Source organism: Benincasa hispida, chromosome 4 (genome assembly GCF_009727055.1).
Source record: "Benincasa hispida cultivar B227 chromosome 4, ASM972705v1, whole genome shotgun sequence".
Lineage (NCBI taxonomy): Eukaryota > Viridiplantae > Streptophyta > Magnoliopsida > Cucurbitales > Cucurbitaceae > Benincasa > Benincasa hispida.
The window spans coordinates 23,851,972-23,870,916 of record NC_052352.1 but is presented as its reverse complement, the minus strand read 5'-3'; positions in this window follow the sequence as shown (position 1 = coordinate 23,870,916).

The window sequence follows — 18,945 nt, the reverse complement described above, 5'->3', positions numbered from 1 at the left end:
GAACCCCTAGCTATATCATGAATACTTGAACCTCATGTGGAGACATAAAAAGAGGATCAAGTTTGGGTATATAGCTAAACGGTCTATAAGTATAAGGATAGGGTTGGGTACCTTATTTTGGGGACACTTTGGATACAACCCGCTTTGTATTTGATAGAGACATACGAGTGGGGGCATCCTATGCAAAAGATGTTTGCATAAGACCGGACCACGAAATAGTTACTTTTTCTTTATAACATCGTGTTAAAACTGACTATTTCAATTTAATGACCTAAGGTATCTCGATCTCAATCATGAGCTAACTATGAACTCCTGTTTATTTAGGATTATCTTTTAATTTGCATGGGTGAGACTAACTCAACAGCCCCGCTCATTAAACCTCCCATTTTAGGGGTAAGACCGGATAGATAGCTGAAGGCATAGTTCTGCAAGACGGAATTCACTCCTGCCTACTTTAGAGTTAGCAGATAGGTTTTTCCCTTAAGTACTGACTCCTAATCTTGAAAAAAAGGGCCCCGCCCTCTCTATTGGCTGAAAGGGACTCGATTTATTGGTAGGACCATAAACCAATTGTTCATTTAAGATCAGCAAGGACTTAAAGAGCAAGATGTATTATAGGAAAAAAAAACGAAAAAATTTGACCCAGCTGTTAATACGAACGACCTATGAATGATCGATTTACCGATCATGGTTAACTCAAGTGGACATAAATATATCTACAGTGAGGAAAGTGTAGCTATTGAGCTTTAATAGAGTGATATGGTAATTAATGAATGTTGATTAGTTCGGTTTAAAGAGTTTAGCCGATTAATCTCAGATCGTTGGAGCTCATGATCTGTAGGTTCATTAGGTCCCCTTACAAGCTCACAAACGGATTAAACCTAGGAATAGTGTGATGAGAAAATTTGAAAACGTTCAAATTCATTTTAAGGAAATTATTAATTATATATGATATAATTAAAACGTTTAATTATTGAATTAAACGAAATTGAAGAAGTGGAAAACATTTAAATATGTTTTAAATATTACTTGAATAGAGATTCATGTTTTTTAAATTGGTGTGTTATATTAATTTAATATTTTGATAAATTAATTAATTAATTATTTAGAATTAATTTTTTAATATTATTTTTTGAATTAATATTTTGTGTAATTAGTTTTAAAATTTTGAAAATTTATTTCAAATTAAATTTATTTGAATTTTATGTTAAAATTCATTTAAAATTAAAATTGGAAAAAATGTGCTTTTCCTGCTTCTTCCACTTCACCTTACACCACACAAACTTCTCAAAAGTGGTTCGAGTGTCATTACCTCATGGAAGAAGGCTACATGAAGAAAGAGATCAAAACTAATCGAACTTTAGCTGCTGGTTTTAGACATGCAATTTGAGAAATTGAGGGAAAAGAGTTCTCTTTAGGTTTTGACAGTTAATTTGAAAATTCTCCAAAATTTCCTTCAATTGATTCTCATTTTGGATCTCACAAGCCAATCTAAGGGTTAAGAGGATAGTAGGAATAATCGAGTGGTTGTCTACAACTTGCTGGAGTAGAGATTCAAGCTATAATTGAAGGAATTTGAAGAGTTCATCAAAGGTCAATTTCTTAAATCCTTTTATTTTGTTGTGAACATGCTTACTTGGTTGCTAAAATTAATGGAATTAGAGTGCTTAAGATCCAAATTGCTTCCGCTTTTTGATTATCAACACCAACAAATATAATATTAATGGTCTATTATACCAATTGCTATCTGATTTTTGTCAAACTTATCTAATACATTTACGAAGCCGTAAATCCATAATTATATTATTTAATGACTTTCCATTATACTGATTGTCTTCTGATTATTATATAATTACCTTATATTTTTTTGTCAATTAGTTAGTAGTTTCTAATAGCCTTATGATTGTAATTACTTTCCAATTTTTATTATGATTACCTTCTATCTGAATTCAGAATCACGACCATAGACAAGCAACTACTACGGTTGTTGGTCAGATGGTTAAAGATAAGTTTACACGCATAGGACGTATTTATGAACTCCGTCATATCATTGAGGATATGAGGAGAAATTATGGCGTGAACATAAGTTACGATAAAGCGTGGCGTGCAAGGGAAGCCGCATATGATCTTACTAGATGCACTCCAGAATACTCATATGTCATACTACATGCTTATGGGGAAGCATTAAAAATAAAGAATCTGGATACAGTGTTTAAGATTGAACTTGAATATGATGTGCATTACAAGTATATGTTTGTGGCATTAGGGCCTTGTATTAGAGGTTTCGCAAAATATCGGCATGTGATAATTGTTGATGGGTCGCACTTGAAAGGAAAGTACAAAGGAACCATGTTGGTTGCAGTTTCTATGAACGAGAACAATCAATTATACCCACTAGCATATGCAATAGTGGACAATGAAACCGATCGATCATGAAAATGATTTATGTCAAATTTAAAATGCACTATCGAAGAACCCGATAATATGGTATTTGTGTCCAATTGGATGGTATCTATCAGCAATGCTATTCGTGCATTTTTTTCCCACGATATTTCATGGATTGTGCACGTGGCACATAGAATAGAATATTATTACAAACTTTAAGGACAGTACGATCGTTGGGATGTTTAAAGATGCAGCAAGGACATTTCGCGTGATAGAGTTCCAGATAAAATGGGACGAACTTTGTAGTTGTTGAGATGGTGTTGTCACGAAATATCTGCAAGACATAAGTCTTCAAAGGTGGGCACGAGTTTACAAAATAGAACAAAGATATGACAATATGATGTCCAACAGTCCATAGTGTTTCAATTCGTTAACTAAAGAGTATCGACTATTGCCCATAGTATACTTGATTGAACATATTAGGGGAATGATCCAATCGTAGTTCTACAAACGGAGGAATTACTGGGCATCTCAAACGACATTGCACTCTAACTACTGTAAAACCCAATTAGCAAGTGAGGCTGATAAGAGTAGACGATATCAGTTGAGCCTATTGATTGTTATCGGATCTACGTATGAGATAATCAATTGGATGATATTGTGAATCTTCACACGAAGGAATGCACGTGTAAGGAATTCGACTCACTTGGTATCTCATGTTCGCATGCAATTATGGCCGCCATGGAACGAAACATACCCATCCAAAGTCTTTGCATTCGATTTTATACAATGGACTCTCTAATGACTGCATATGCGGAGCCTATAAATCCACTCGGGCACATATCTGAATGGAAGAGACCTCCTGGATATGTAGAAAAGACTATCCTTCCTCCAAAGTTTGTGGCACAAGTCGAGCAATGGAGAGTAAGAAAAATACCATCCAAAGGAGAATTTGCAAACAAATAAAATGTGGTAGGTGCGAGAATTATGGATATAATCGACAAAATTTTAGTGAACCACTCACAACTGTGTGACGTACTGAAAATGGCATAACTGACTCAAATATTGGTCGAGGTTGATTGTCTAAATATAGACCTAATTGGCATTTTAATTATCTCAATGTACTCACTCTGTATGTCTCGATCTCTCAGAATGTCACTCATGCTCTTGTTATGTATACTCTTACAATGTCACTCATGCATAAACTCATGTTTTATATATAGATTCTTATAATGTCACTCATGCTTATGTACAAACTCTTATGAATACCATCAGAATGTAAGTCTCGCTCTCTCTCAAAATCTCGTTCTCTCAATGTATTACTCTCTGTATAAGTGTTTCTCTCCCTGAAAGTTTCGCTTTCTTTCAAAATCGCGCAATTTAAATTATATAGTCAGAATGAGTAACAGATTCTAGTGAAGTTTTATATACATTTTTTTTAACTGAAAATTGAACTGGAAATTTATTCCAATGAACTGAAAATTGAAAAATGAGGATCAGTAGGTGTACCCAGACATCTCAACTATGTTGACACCCCATAGCATCCTCATCATTTCCAATGCGAGATACAATAATTCAGAGATTACGAACATAGAAAATACAGGTTTTATACACATAAAAAATATGGAATGTTCGCCTACAACTGACACACTAACTGCATCCTATATTCACTCATTCTCTCCTGAGTGATTACGGAAGGATCAATACCAGTCACCAGATGTTCTAGTAATTTTACTGCAAAAATGCCACAATTAAGTGACCCGTGCTATATGTTGGTGCTGATAAGTGAGGGTGATTTTCCAACGAGATATGGATAGGTCCGGCTTTAAATGTTCCACATCACAGTAATTAAGTAGGGATGTGTTGTGATAGTCAATAGCTCCAGCCAAGTCCCCAACTTCGTCATTGGTGTGTGTGATGGTAGTAAATTGAGCACGAATATATGGCCTCTATTAATGTCCAATGCAAAGACCATCCAGTGCTCACTGATGTTCATTGTCGTATACACGAAATTCACATCTTCCCATTTGACATCAAATTTACCGGTGATGTAGTCCTTGAACGTGCCTTCATCCTCCTATATTAGGGCAGCCTCTAGTTTATGCTTATTCTTTATTCCTTTAAATACCCCGCTATGAGTATTAAGGAGACTCTGCAAAATAAAATGAGAAGTTAACTAATGAAATATATCATAGTAAAATGACTTTGCACAACAAAATATATCAAAGTTTACCGTTACTCCAATTGGCAAGATGGTGAACTTGTGCATGCACATGTCAGGTCAGTTATAAAACTTTTCTTTCATAAAATGAAATTGAGTATTTTATGGTCTGCACAAATAATTACTATGTCATCCAAAGTACAAGACATCCAATTGTAAAAAAGTCAAGACTAGGAAACTTACATCGCACTCAACCAACGAACTTGGTTCAATCAATTCCTTGAAAATTTGATTCCATCGTGGCTTAAAGGAATTCTCTTGAACCTCGTTATTTGTATTCTCATCGGTGATCTAACCCATCATTTCTGTAAAGATATTAAGTGGAACATCATGTGCTACATTGTACCCGACAATCTCTTTGAATAATGACGTAGGCACGCCCGAGAGAGGATACTTAACCTTTTCAGACAGAAGGTATACCCTAGAATCCACATATTTTGTTATTTTCTTCTTTATTTGAGCTGAAGGTATATATTTATCAACACCTTTCCTCTTACAACTAATTCTTCAAGATTCCTATATAAACAGATAACAAAAAATTACTCATCAAGAAATATAAAAAAATATAATTTCGAATCACGAAATATAAGTAAAGATTTTCGATTAATAAATTACTCATGAATGTAACTTCTTGCATGGTCGTAACAATATTAAAAGTGTCGGCCTCTGGATGTCAAAAGTGTTGGCCTTTGTATGTGGCAAGGTGAGTAAGTCAAACGTATCGGCCTCTGGATGTGAGATGTCAGTGGGTGAGGACACGTCAGACTGTGTATATGGGACGTCTGCCTCTATAGGTTGGATGCCAGTGGGTGATGTTGTGGTATTGGGCTCTATAGGGGGGATGAGAGTAGGTGTAGTGGTGGTATTTAGAGGCTCTACAGGGGGGATGGGAATATGAGAGGTAGTCGCAGCAGTGGTATCAGTATCAATAGGTGGGATGAGCGACATCTGATGGAATTTATATGCATGCAATGGAGGCATTCATAATCAATAAACACTCTAATTACATTTAATTTGAGTTCTAAAAGCATGCAAAAACAAACAGAAAAGGGTTCCATTGAAAACATACCCTTGAAGAATTCCTCCCGTTCCAAGTTGCTCCTCACGAATTCTCAGCTCCAAATTTATAGTGAACCACCAAGTTTTGTAGATTTTTCCACTAACATTATATAATTTTCAATTTCTATTATTTTAATTCAAAATTAAACAAATACCAAATGCAATTTTTAAAATTGAATTTAAAAATTGAAAATTAATTTGATTATTAATTAATTAAAAAAAATTTAATTAATTAAGTAATAATTTGATATCAAATATTGAACTAATCAAACACCTAATTCATACATGAATCCTATTCATATAATTAATATTTAAATATTATAAACTCTTCAATTTCTTTACTTTTGATACATTAAATGTTAATTATATGGAATATAATTATACAAATCCTAATTACAATTTGAACACTTCAAATTGAAAAATCCTAAAATCAATTTTGATCATTTCAAATTGAATTTCATTGAACACTTCAAATTGAAATCATTTCAAATTCACTATGTGGACCCATGAGAACTACTGCACATGGAGGTAATCGTTATTTTCTCATATTTATCGATGATTATAGTAAAAAAAACATGGATTTATCTTCTAAAAGAAAAGAGCGACACTTTTGAATGTTTCAAGACATTCGAAGCAATGGTTGAAAATGAAAGTAACCTGAGATTGAAAACATTGCATTCATATATGGAGGAGAATATATTATTTTTGCAAATTTCTTGAAGGAAAATGGAATCAAGCATCAGAAGATTGTTCAAAGAACTCCTAAAAAAATGGAGTTGTGGAGAGAAAAAACAGAATAATAATGAAACTTGAAAGAAGTATGTTGAAGGCCAAGAAACTTCCATATCAATTTTTGAGAGATGTAATAACTTGTATAGTTTATTTGTTAAATCGAGCTTCAACTAAAAGTGTGCAAGGTATTACTCTTCAAGAAGCATGGAGCGGATTAAAGCCAACTATTAGTCACCTAAGAGTATTTGGGTGTATTTCTTACTCTCATATTTCAGATGGGAAAAGAGGTAAGCTAGAAGATAAATAAAAAAAGTGCATTTTTGTCAGGTACAATGAGAACTCCAAGGCTTATAGATTATACAACCCTATGAGTAAAAAAGTTATTATTAGTCGAAATGTCAAGTTTAATGAAGCAGAATTGTGGAAATGGATGCAACAAATGAAAACCACAATCCATTACTAGTTGACATGGGTGGCAAAGAAGACGCTCGAGACTTGGATCTTGAAGAGACTCAACCAGTAGCTTCATCTGTTGGGTTTTATGTCCTAAAACTTGCAGTTTGTAATATTAAGTATATTCTATTTGCAATAAAGATGTTATTGAGGTTTATTCAATAAAGATGTTATTAAGGTTTATTCAATAAATATGTTATTGAATATATAAATTGCACTTGTAAAAACTAAATATAATAAACTAAGATCTATGGCTATCACATGAGTACTTGGACTTTATGTGGAGATATAAAAATGGACCAAGTTCAAGTAGATAACCAAACGGTTTATAGTATACGAATAAGGTTGGCTACCTTATTCTGGTAACACTTTCGGATGCGATCCACTTTATATTTAGTACAAACAATGTGATCCTGAATTGTTCATATGGAGACATGCGAGTCGGGGTGTCCTATGCAAAGAGTTTGTATAAGACCGAACCAAGAAATAAGTCGCTCTTACTTTATAAAGCTGTTAACTATTTAAGATAGACTATTTCAAATTGATAACCTAGGTAACTTGACCTTAATCATGAGCTAACTATGAACTCATGTTTATTTAGGATTATCCTTAGATATGCATAAGTGAAGGTTGGCTCAACAGCGCTGGCTCAATAAGCCTCCTATTTCAGGGGCAAGATCGATAGATAGCTGAGGACATAGGGTGCAAGACGGAATTCACTCTTACCCGCTTTTAGGATAGTAGAAAGGTTGTTCTCTTAAGTGTTAATTCCAGGTCTTGAATAAAAGGCACCCACCCTCTCATTGGCCCGAGAGGGACTAGGTTTGGTGATTGGATCACAAAAATCAATTGTTCATTAGAGGATCCATAGGACTTAAGGAGTAAAATGTAATTTCGGGGGTAAAACAACATTTGACCCAGCCGTTATTACGAACAACATGTGAAGGTCGACTTACTGATATAGTTAAATCAAGTTGACAGAAATATATCTACAGTGAAGGGAATGCAACTATTGGGCTCTAGTGGAGTGACCCGATAGTTAACGAATGTTGATTAATTCAGTTTAAATAGTTATCCAATTAATCTCGGATCGTTTGGAGCTCATGATGTAGGTCCATCAGGTCCTCTTACTAGCTCACAAACAAATTAAACCTTATATGGAGTGATGATTTAATTTGAAACATTTAAATTAGAATTAAGGGAGGTAGTAGTTATATACAATATAATTACACATTATATTATCGTATTAAACGAAATTGGAGAATTGGAAATAATATTAAATTCAATTTCAATATTAAATACATAAATAAAGATTTATGTTTTTGGAATTTGTGTTAAATTTAATATTTGATACTAAATTAAATTTGATTAATTAATAGTTTAATTAGTTCTTAAGAATTAGTTTTATTTAAAATTAATAAAATTCTATATTTTAATTATTGGATTATATATATATATATATATATATATATATATATATATATATATAATATATATAATAATTTTGAAATTAAGATTTCAAAATTTATAAATTGAATTTTGAATTTAATATAAAATTATGAGAAAATCCACTTAGTAGATTTACCCCACGTTAAACACTTAATTCCACCAAAATTCTACTTGCTTTTATGCCTTTGAGTTGTCAACTTTGCAATGTGATTGCATGAGTGAAGTGGACCAAAAACTCAGCTTTGGTGTTGAGATGAGGACATGCAGCTAAGTTTTGCTGATTTTTGGAAGAAGAAAGGTTATTCACTAAAAATACAAAAATCGGTTTTCTCCTCTAAAAAATTTCCTAAATTATTATTCATTTTAGATCCCACAATCCAATCTAAAGTTCTAGAGAATAGTAGGAAATATCAAGTGGTGGTCTACAATGTTTTGCTGAGGAGATTCAAGCTTAATTTGAAGAATTTTTTAAGTCTTCAAAGGTAATTTCTGAAATGCTCTTTTCATTCTATGAACATACTTATTTAGATGCTAAAATTGTTGAATTAGAGTGCTTAATAATCCTAATTTCTTCCGCTGATTGCATGCTAATTCCATCATTAGTATTCGAGCATGATTTATGCACTCAATTCGTGTTAATTTTAGCTTGGTGGGTGATTTTCATAGGTTGTATGAAAATGATTTCTGGTATAGATAATTTCAGTTTTGGCATTTAAATTCTCTTTAATTAAATGTTAATTGTTATAATTGGCTCTTTGTTTCTGGGCCTTAATGTGTGATTAAGAGTTTGTAAATTTGTTAGAGTCAATAGAGTTGTAATTAGGTTAAAATTGAAGAAAGTAGCAAGAGAGGTCAACCACAAAAACTCAACTTTGAAGCCACTGCCAGGTAGCGTTGCAACGCTGCCCACAGAGTGTTGCAACGCTATTCTTCAAGAGTTCGAGGCATTGTAACGTTGTTCATCCTAGCCCAGAAAGTGTGCACGCGACCCGACCAGCGAATCAAGTGAACCGATTTGGCCGGTTCGGGTCTAGGAGGACCGATTTTGACTGGTTCAACCCATTTTGATGCTTTGGAGGTCCGACTCGAGCGGTTCGGGTTCAAGTCGAGTCAGGTCGAGCAATTCAATAGTATTTTTGAGTCTTTTGGAGCCCGTTTTTATTATTATTGTAATAATTTAAGCTAATTGCTTGCTTGAAATGCCAAAACTGGTCCATATCAGTGTATATTTAATTATTTATGCTTTGTGAATGCATATTATAATTAAATAAATCTTGTATGTGTATATAGTATGCCATGTAGATTTAAAATCTCACCATAGGAAGTATGTAGCATGCATTGAAAGTATGTTATAAAGAATTATAATATATAGTATGCATGTTTTAGGGTTTCAAGTATTTAACATAAAGTGTTATATTAAATCCTGAAAATTCTTGATGTTTGTTATGGATAAAAAACATGTCTATAAGTTTTATAAGTTGTTATAAAATTAGATTGGGCATTTACAATCCATAACAAAGATAAAATGCATGCTCACCTAGTTAACAAATAACAACATCTTTTAATAGTTAAAATAGGTCGTTATCTTATAAAATTTGATTATAAACTCAATCGGTCTATAATCCTGTCTATGGTTGGAGGTATTTAAGTTGACGGTTTATGGAATGCCTCCTACTTGGGGATTATAACCAAATAATTGAGCGTTGTTAACTCGATTTTATGAGCATGCGTGAGCAATGTGAGGTTTTAAATCTATTTTATCACCTAGACATCATAGATTAAAATCCAAATATAAACATTATACTTAGATAATCACTTAGACTTAGGTAGTTTTATTAGCTGGAATATACCTAAGTAAATGTTTACCTAAAACAAATAAAACACTTCAATGGGAAATTAATAAAATTCACGTAAACATGAGACTCATGCTCGACTTCGTGTCACCGTAGGAGTGACCTCCATTCGGAAAGTGTTTGCATGAGTCAATAGAAAGATGAATAGGGAAATTCGTTCATAGTAAGTGGGTGAATAATGTGTTTCACCGTATCATGCGGTCTCTTCCATTAGTTTGGATCGTGAGATTCCTATGTTGCACTTGCTTGTCATTTTTATGCGACATAAGCTAGTCGTTTTATGGCGGTTATCCCCTCGGAGGGTTGTAACATGGGATTCAGAATAACTCAAACTCCAAAAATGGATAGGATTTCTTAGGTCCATTCCCAACCTTGACTCTCCAATTCGATAGCATCGTTGAGGCCAACCTCTGAAGTCTGAAAATGGAGGGTTACACTTACAAGAGTTACTAAATGTTAGTAAGTGCTTGACCAAAAACGATAACTAAATAACTATAGGAATAAGAGTTATTATGAAGTTAGTGTTTAATCAATAATGTCTTGCTTCAGTGAAGGAGTATTTGACTGCGCCAAGCATCTATTCTGACTCACTAAAGTATCATTGCAAATAAATAATTTGAGTACATTATTACTTGTGCTAAAACTAAAATAGGATTTAAAAGCAATTTACTAATTAGAATTTGTTTATAATTTCAACATGTTGAAGTCTTGAATATTACACGTTTCCAATATATTTAACGGTTATGATTATTCAACATGGAAATCGAACATAAATGTAATATTAGCGGATGATGATTTGAAATTTGTTTTAACAGAAGAATGTCCTTAATTTCCCAATTTATCAACAAACCAAAAAGTTTGGAATACGTATGATAGATGGATTAAGGTAAATAAAAAGGCCTGAATCCTTATCTTAGGAAATATATCTGATATACTAGCTAAGAAATTTGAGAACATGGCTTATGTTGAAGAAATCATGGATTCGTTACAAACATTATTTAGTCAATGTGTCAGGAACGATATTGATCGAAGAAGTTTATAACTATGACATAAATGATAGAACTTCTATTAAATAACATGTTCTAAATATGTTAAAAGTGATAAACACGAATGTCTTAGATGAGGAAACACAGAAAGTACAACAAAGTGAATATGATTTATTTGTCATTGAGACATGTTTAGTGAAAAATGTTGAATTAACCTGGATATTAGATTCGGGTGCCGCTAATCATATTTGTGCTTTCGCTTAGGAAACTAGTTCATGGAGATAACTTACAGAAGACAAAACAACTTTTAAGATAAGGACCGAGGAGGTTGTTTCAGCTAAAGTAGTGGGAGATATGAAGTTATTTCTTAAAGATAGATTCATTTTACTTGAAAATGTTTATTACATTCCATCAATGAGAAGGAATTTAATATCTATCTCATGTTTGCTAGAATAGAAGCATAAAGTTTCTTTTGAATATAATGAAGTGTTCACTATTTCAAAAGGTATTAAAACATATTCTACAAAACTGAAAAATAACTTATATGTGTTAAAACCGACTGAGACAAAAGTTGTTTTGAATATTGAGATATTTAAAACAGCTAAACTCAAAACAAAAAATGGAAAATTTTCTTCTAATGCTTATCTTTGGCACTTAAGACTGGGTCATACTGATCTCAATAGGATTGAGAGATTAATTAAGAGTAGACTTCTAAATCAGTTAGAAGATAACTCTCTATCACCATGTGCGTCTTGTCTTGGGGGTACGATGACCAAAATATCTTTTACAGGAAAAAATTTTAGAGCTAAAGAACCCTTAGAGCTAGTGCATTCAGACCTCTGTGGTCCGATGAATGTTAAAGCCTGAGGAGGGTATGAATATTTCATCAGCTTTATAGATGATTATTTAAGATATGGCTTACCTAATGCACCATAAGTATGAAACACTTGAAAAGTTCAAGGAATATAAGGCAGAGGTTGAGAACCAATTAGGTAAAAAGATTAAAACACTCTAATTAGATCGAGGTGGTGAACATATGAACTTAAAATTCCAGAATTATTTGACAGAACATGGAATTCAATCTCTACTCACAACACCTGATACACCTCAACATAATGGTGTAGCATAAAGGAGAAATAGAATCCTGTTGGACATGGTTCGTTCAATGATGAGTTATGCTTAATTACCTAGTTCTTTTTGGGGACATGCAGTAGAGACTGTTGTGTATATTTTGAACATAATTCCCTCGAAAAGTGTTTTAGAAACACCTTACGAGTTATGGAGAGGACGTAAAGGTAGTTTACATCACTTCAGGATTTAGGGATGCCCATCATATGTACTAGTGCAAAACCAAAGAAATTGGAACGTCGTTTGAAAATATGCCTATTTGTATGCTATCCTAAAGAGACAAAAGGTGGTTATTTCTATAATCCTCAGGAAGATAAAGTATTTGTATCGACGAATGCAATATTTCTCGAGGAGGACCACATAAAGAATCATCAACGTCGCAGTAAGCTAATATTAAGTGAGATGTCTAGAGAAACTACAGATAGATCAACAAGAGTTGTTGATCAAGCTAGTTCTTCAACAATAGTTGTTGATGAAACTGGTACTTCACATCATTCTCAAGAGTTAAGAATGTCTCGACGTAGTGGGAGGGTTGTTCGTCAGTCTGATTGTTACATGGGTTTAACGGAAATTCAAATTGTCATACCTGATGATGGCTTAGAGGGTCCATTGACTTTTAAATAGACAATAGAAGATGTGGATAAAGACCAATGGATAAAAGTCATAGACCTCGAAATGGAGTCAACGTACTTCAATTGAGTCTGGGAACTTGTAGATCAATTAGAAGGGGTACAATCTATTGATTGTAAATGGATCCACAAAAGAAAATGAGACCAAGGTAGTAAGGTACAAACCTACAAAGCTAGACTCGTGGCAAAAGGGTTTAACTAAAGAGATGGGTGGACTACGAAGAAACCTTCTCTCCAGTTACCATGATCAAGTCTATTAAAATACTCTTTTCCAATACTACTTTTTATGATTATGAAATCTAAAAAATGAATGTCAAGACAACTTTTCTGAATGGCTATCTCGAAGAGACTATTTATATGTCTCAACTAGAGGGGTTTATAGAACAGGGTCAAGAGCAAAAGTTTTGCAAGCTTAAAAGATCCATTTACGGGTTGAAATAAGCGTCTCGGTCCTAGAATATGAGATTTGATACTGCGATCAAATCTTATTGCTATGAATAGAATGTTGACGAACCTTGTGTTTATAAGAAGATTGTCAACAAAACTGTAGCCTTTCTAGTTTTATATGTTGATGATATTCTGCTCATTGAGAAATATAGGATTCCTTGCCAACATTAAGCGATGACTGGTATCACAATTTCAAATGAAGGATTTGGGAGATGCACAATATGTTCTTGGGATCCAAATAGTTTGGAATCGCAAAAACATAACACTAGCATTATCTCAGGTATCTTATAGACAAAATGTCGTCAAGATATAAAATGCAAAATTCCAAAGAAAGGAATGTTACCTTTCAGGCATGAAATTCATTTGTCTAAGAAAAAATGTTATAAGACACCTTAAGAGGTTGAGGTTATGAAACGAATTCCCTATGCATCGGCAGTTGGAAGTTTGATGTATGTCATGGTGTGTATACGTCCCGACATATGCTATGTAGTTGGAATTGTCAGCGGGTATCAGTCCAATCTTGGATTTGATCGTTGGACTGCCATTAAAAACATCCTCAAGTAGTTTCGGAGAAAATGGATTATATGCTCGTGTATGGTGCTAAGGATCTGATCCTTACTAGATACACTAATTTTGACTTCTAGACCAATGTGAATTCGAGGAAATCAACTTCGAGGTCAGTATTTACTCTGAATGGAGGAGCTATAGTGTGGAGAAGATAAAACAAAGTTGTATTGCTGACTCCACCATGGAAGTAGAGTACGTAGCTACATGTGAAACAGCCAAGGAAGTAGTATGACTTAGAAAGTTCTTGACCAATTTGAAAGTGGTTCCAAATATGCACCTACTAGTTACCCTCTATTGTGATAACTGTGGAGTAGATGTAAATTCCAGAGAACCTAGAAGCCATAAGCGCAGAAAACACATCGAGCGTAAGTTCCATCTCATCGGACGTAAGTACCAGCTCATCAGGGAGATCGTACACCGAGAAGAACATAGCTGATCTGTTTACAATGGCCCTCCCGGCTAAAGTGTTCAAGGGTCACTTAGTGAGACTAGGACCATGAGATAGATAATTTTAGGGCAAATAGGAGAAATATTGGGTATTTGATGCGCTAGTTTATTGTATTTATTCTCTCATACCCAACATTGTATATATTTGTATATATATAAACCCACTGGAGTTTTAGTCCAAGTGGGAGTTTGTTGGGTTGTATGTCCTAAAACTCGCAGTTTGTAATATTAAACATGTTTTATTTTCAATAATGATGTTACTGAGGTTTATTCAATAAATGTGTTATTGAATATATAAATTGCACTTGGAAAAACTAAATCTAATAAACTAAGATCCATGGATATTACATGAGTACTTAGACTTTATGTGGAGACATAAAAATGGATCAAGTTCGAGTATATAGCCAAAATGGTATATAGTATATGAATAAGGTTAGATACCTTATTCTGGTAACACTCTCGGATACGGTCCACTTTGTATTTAGTACAAAAGATGTGATCCTAAATCGGTCATATGGAGACATGTGAGTGGGGGCGTCCGATGCAAAGGGTTTGTATAATAACGGACCGAGAAATAAGTCACTCTTACTTTATAACGCTGTTTATTGTTTAAGACTAACTATTTCAAATCGATAACCTAGTTAACTTGATCTTAATCCTAAGCTAACTATGAACTTCTGTTTATTTGGGATTATCCTTAGATTTGCATAGGTAATGGTTTGGCTAAATAAGCCTCCCATTTCAGGGGTAAGACCTAGTAGGTGGCTGGGGACATAGGGTGCAAGACGGAATTTACTTTTACCCGCTTTTAGGATAAAGAAAGATTGTTCTCTTAAATACTAATTCTAGGTCTTGAACAAAGGGTCTCACCCTCTCATTGGTCCGAGAGGGACTCAGTTTGGTGATTGGATCACAAGAACCAGTTGTTCATTAGATGATCAGTGAGATTTAAAGAGCAAAATGTAATTTTGGGGGTAAAACAACATTTGACCCAACCGTTATTACGAACAACCCGTGAAGGGTCAACTTACTAATTATGGTTAAATCAAGTGGAAAGAAATATATCTGCAGTGAGAGGAGTGCAACTATTGGCTTTAGTGGAATGGCCCGATAGTTAATGAATGTTGATTAATTTAGTTTAAAGAGTTTATCCAATTAATCTCGGATCGTTAGAGCCCATAATCTGTATGTCCATGAGGTCCTCCTACTAGCTCACAAACGGATTCAACCTTAGAAAAAATTGATGATTTAATTTGATACGTTCAAATTAGAATTAAGGGAATTAGTAATTATATACGATATAATTACTCGTTTAATTATCGTATTAAACAAAATTGGAGAATTGGATAATATTTAAATTCGATTTAAATATTAATTACATAAATAAAAATTTTTGTTTTTGGAATCAGTGTTTAATTAATTTAGTATTTGATATTAAATTAAATTTTGATTAGTTAAATAGTTAATTAGTTGTTAAGAGTTAACTTTATTTAAAATTAATAAATTTGTATATTATATTAGTTATCGAATTAATATATATATATATATATATATATATATATAAAATCTTGAAATTAAGATTTCAAAATTTATAAATTGAATTTTGAATTTAAATTAAAATCATGAGAAAATCCACTTAGTGGATTTATCCCACATTAAATACTTAATTCCACTTGAAATTCCACTTGCTTTTATGTCTTTGAAGTGTCAACTAGAAGTGCGATATGATTGCATGACTAGAGTGGAACAAAAACTCAGCTTTTGGTGCTGAGATTGAGGACATGCAGCTGAGTTTTGCTGATTTTTGGAAGAAGGGTTCTTCACCAAAAATACAAAAATCAATTTTCTCATCTAAAAAATTCCCTAAATTCTTATTCATTTTTTATCCCACAATCCAATCTAAAGCCCTAAGGAATAGTAGGGAAGATCAAATGGTGGTATACAATATTTTGCCGAGGAGATTCAAGATCAGTTTGAAGGATTTTTGAAGTCTACAGAGGTAATTTTTGAAACTCTCTTTTCATTCTATGAACATGTTTATTTAGATGTTAAAATTGTTGAATCAGAGTGTTTAATGATCCTGATTTCTTTCGCTGATTGCATGTTAATTCCATCATTATCTCCATCTTCACACTTCACAAGTGATGAAGAAACTACTCCAAGGAAGACAAGAAGTATTCGTGATATCTATAATACTTCAAGAAGAATGTTGGACGATGAACATGTTGATTTTGGTCTATTTACAGATGTTGATCCTATATACTTTGAGGAGGCAATTCATGATGAAAAATGGAAAGATGCAATAGATCAAGAAATTGATGTAATTAGAAGAAATGATACATGGGAATTAGTCAAACTACCAAAAAATAGGAAATCTTTTGGAGTCAAATGGATCTATAGAAACAAGCTGAAGCAAATTGGAGATGTCGAGAAATACAAGGCAAGGCCTCTTTGTGAAAGTGTATAAACAAAAGTACGGTGTAGATTATGAAGAAGTTTTTATACCTGTGACCCGCTTGGAGATTGTTCGATTGCTTCTAGCCCTTGCAGCATAAAATGGCTGGAAAGTACATCAAATGGATGTCATGTAAGCTTTTCTAAATGGGTATTTAGAGGATGAAATATATGTTGAGCAACCCACTGGTTATGTCAAGATTGGAGAAGAAAATAAAATGTGTCGATGGAAGAAAGCATTGCATGGACTAAAGTAAGCACCAAGAGCCTGGTACAGTCGTATCGACAATTTTTTCTTGAAGAATGGCTTCAAAAGATGTCCATACGACATGCTCTTTATACGAAAGAAGATAAAGATGGTAATTTCTTGAACATTTGTCTATATATTGATCATTTAAACTTTACGAGAAATTCAAACATGATGATTGCATATTTCAAAGAGAGTATGAAGAAATAATTTGAGATGACTGATATGAGTTTACTTCATTACTTTCTTGGTATTGAAGTTAAGCAAGGTGATGATGGGATTGCAATTTTCCAAAAGAAGTATGCAAGAGATTTGTTGATAATGTTCAAAATGGAGAAAGCTCATCCTGCCAATACTTATATGGAACTAGGCTTAAAACTAAGCAAACATGATGATAGCAATGGTTTTGATACCACCATCTATAGAATTCATGTTGGGAGTTTAATGTATTTAACTACGACCAGATCTAGTCTTATGTTCTCAGTCAGTTGATTGAGCAGATGTATAGCATCACCAAAGAGAAGTCATTGGGAAACTGGAAAAAGAGTTGTTAGATATATTCTTGGAACTATTGATCATGGATTTCACTAATAAGAAGAACTTGGATAATGTGCTTGTTGGCTACAGTGATAGTGATTGGGAGGAAATATTGATGATTACAGAGTACTTCTGGGTATGTATTTAATATTGGTTATGGAGCAATTTCATGGGCATCAAAGAAGCAGGATGTTGTAGCATGATCAACAACGGAAGCTGAATACATTTCTTTGTCTACAGCCAGTTGTCAAATACTTTGGCTAAGAAAGGTACTACATGAATTAAAGAGTCCCGGGAGGAAGAGACCGTCATGTTTTATGACAATAAATTATCTATTTCACTTTCAAAGAGTCCTATCTTTCATGGAAGAAGTAAACATATAAAGATCAGTATCATTTCATCAGAGAATTTATCAAAGAGGAGAAATATGCAGACACATTCACTAAAGCATTAAAGAAAGACTTGTTCTGGAAAATGAAAGTGAAGCTCAGAGTCATGGAACTCTAGCTTAAGGAGGATGTTAGAAATTAAGCTAGATACATGATGGATAATACATTTCTAGATACATTTCCAAAATGGTAGATCCTAATAAAATGGTAGAATTTATTAGTATTTCCTCATAGTTACATATGAATTGTAATTATTTTTCATTTATTTTAATTCTGCATATTACCGTAATCTCTCACAAACATTTTGTAAGGGTATTTGTTTAAAATGGTAAAACTACTTTTCAAATCTAGCAAAATGTCACTGTCTATCATTACCTATCATTGATAGACAGTGATATTTTACTATATTTATGAATAAGTTGACACATTTTTCTATATTTGTAAACAGCCCCACATATAATATATAGCATTATAAATATAGGTGATATATATGCACAAACTTTCCACGGCAAAAAAAAATTAGGACGAAGTTGACCACTTTCTCTTTAATTTTTTTTTTTTTGAAAAAAAAAAAGAAAAGAAAAAAAGAAAGAAGAAGAAGAAGAACAGGCTAAATCCCTTCCTTTTGATTTGATAAAACTTCATAAAGAGTCCAAAAGTCTCATAAATAGAAATAAATCAAACTAGCATTTTTAAGTTAATTGTTCTTATATACAAACTTATCTAAGTCACCTGTTAGGTTAAATTACAAATTAGATCCGTGGACTTTGAGATAATTGTGTCTATTTTGTCTATGAACTATCAAAATTACAAATTTAGTCCATAAATTTTATACATTTTAAAATTTACGGATCTACTAGACACATGAAATTGAAAGTTTAGAGTTTTATCAGATATAAAATTAAAAAAAAAATATATATATATATATATATATATAATATCAATTAATTTTCCAAAAACTT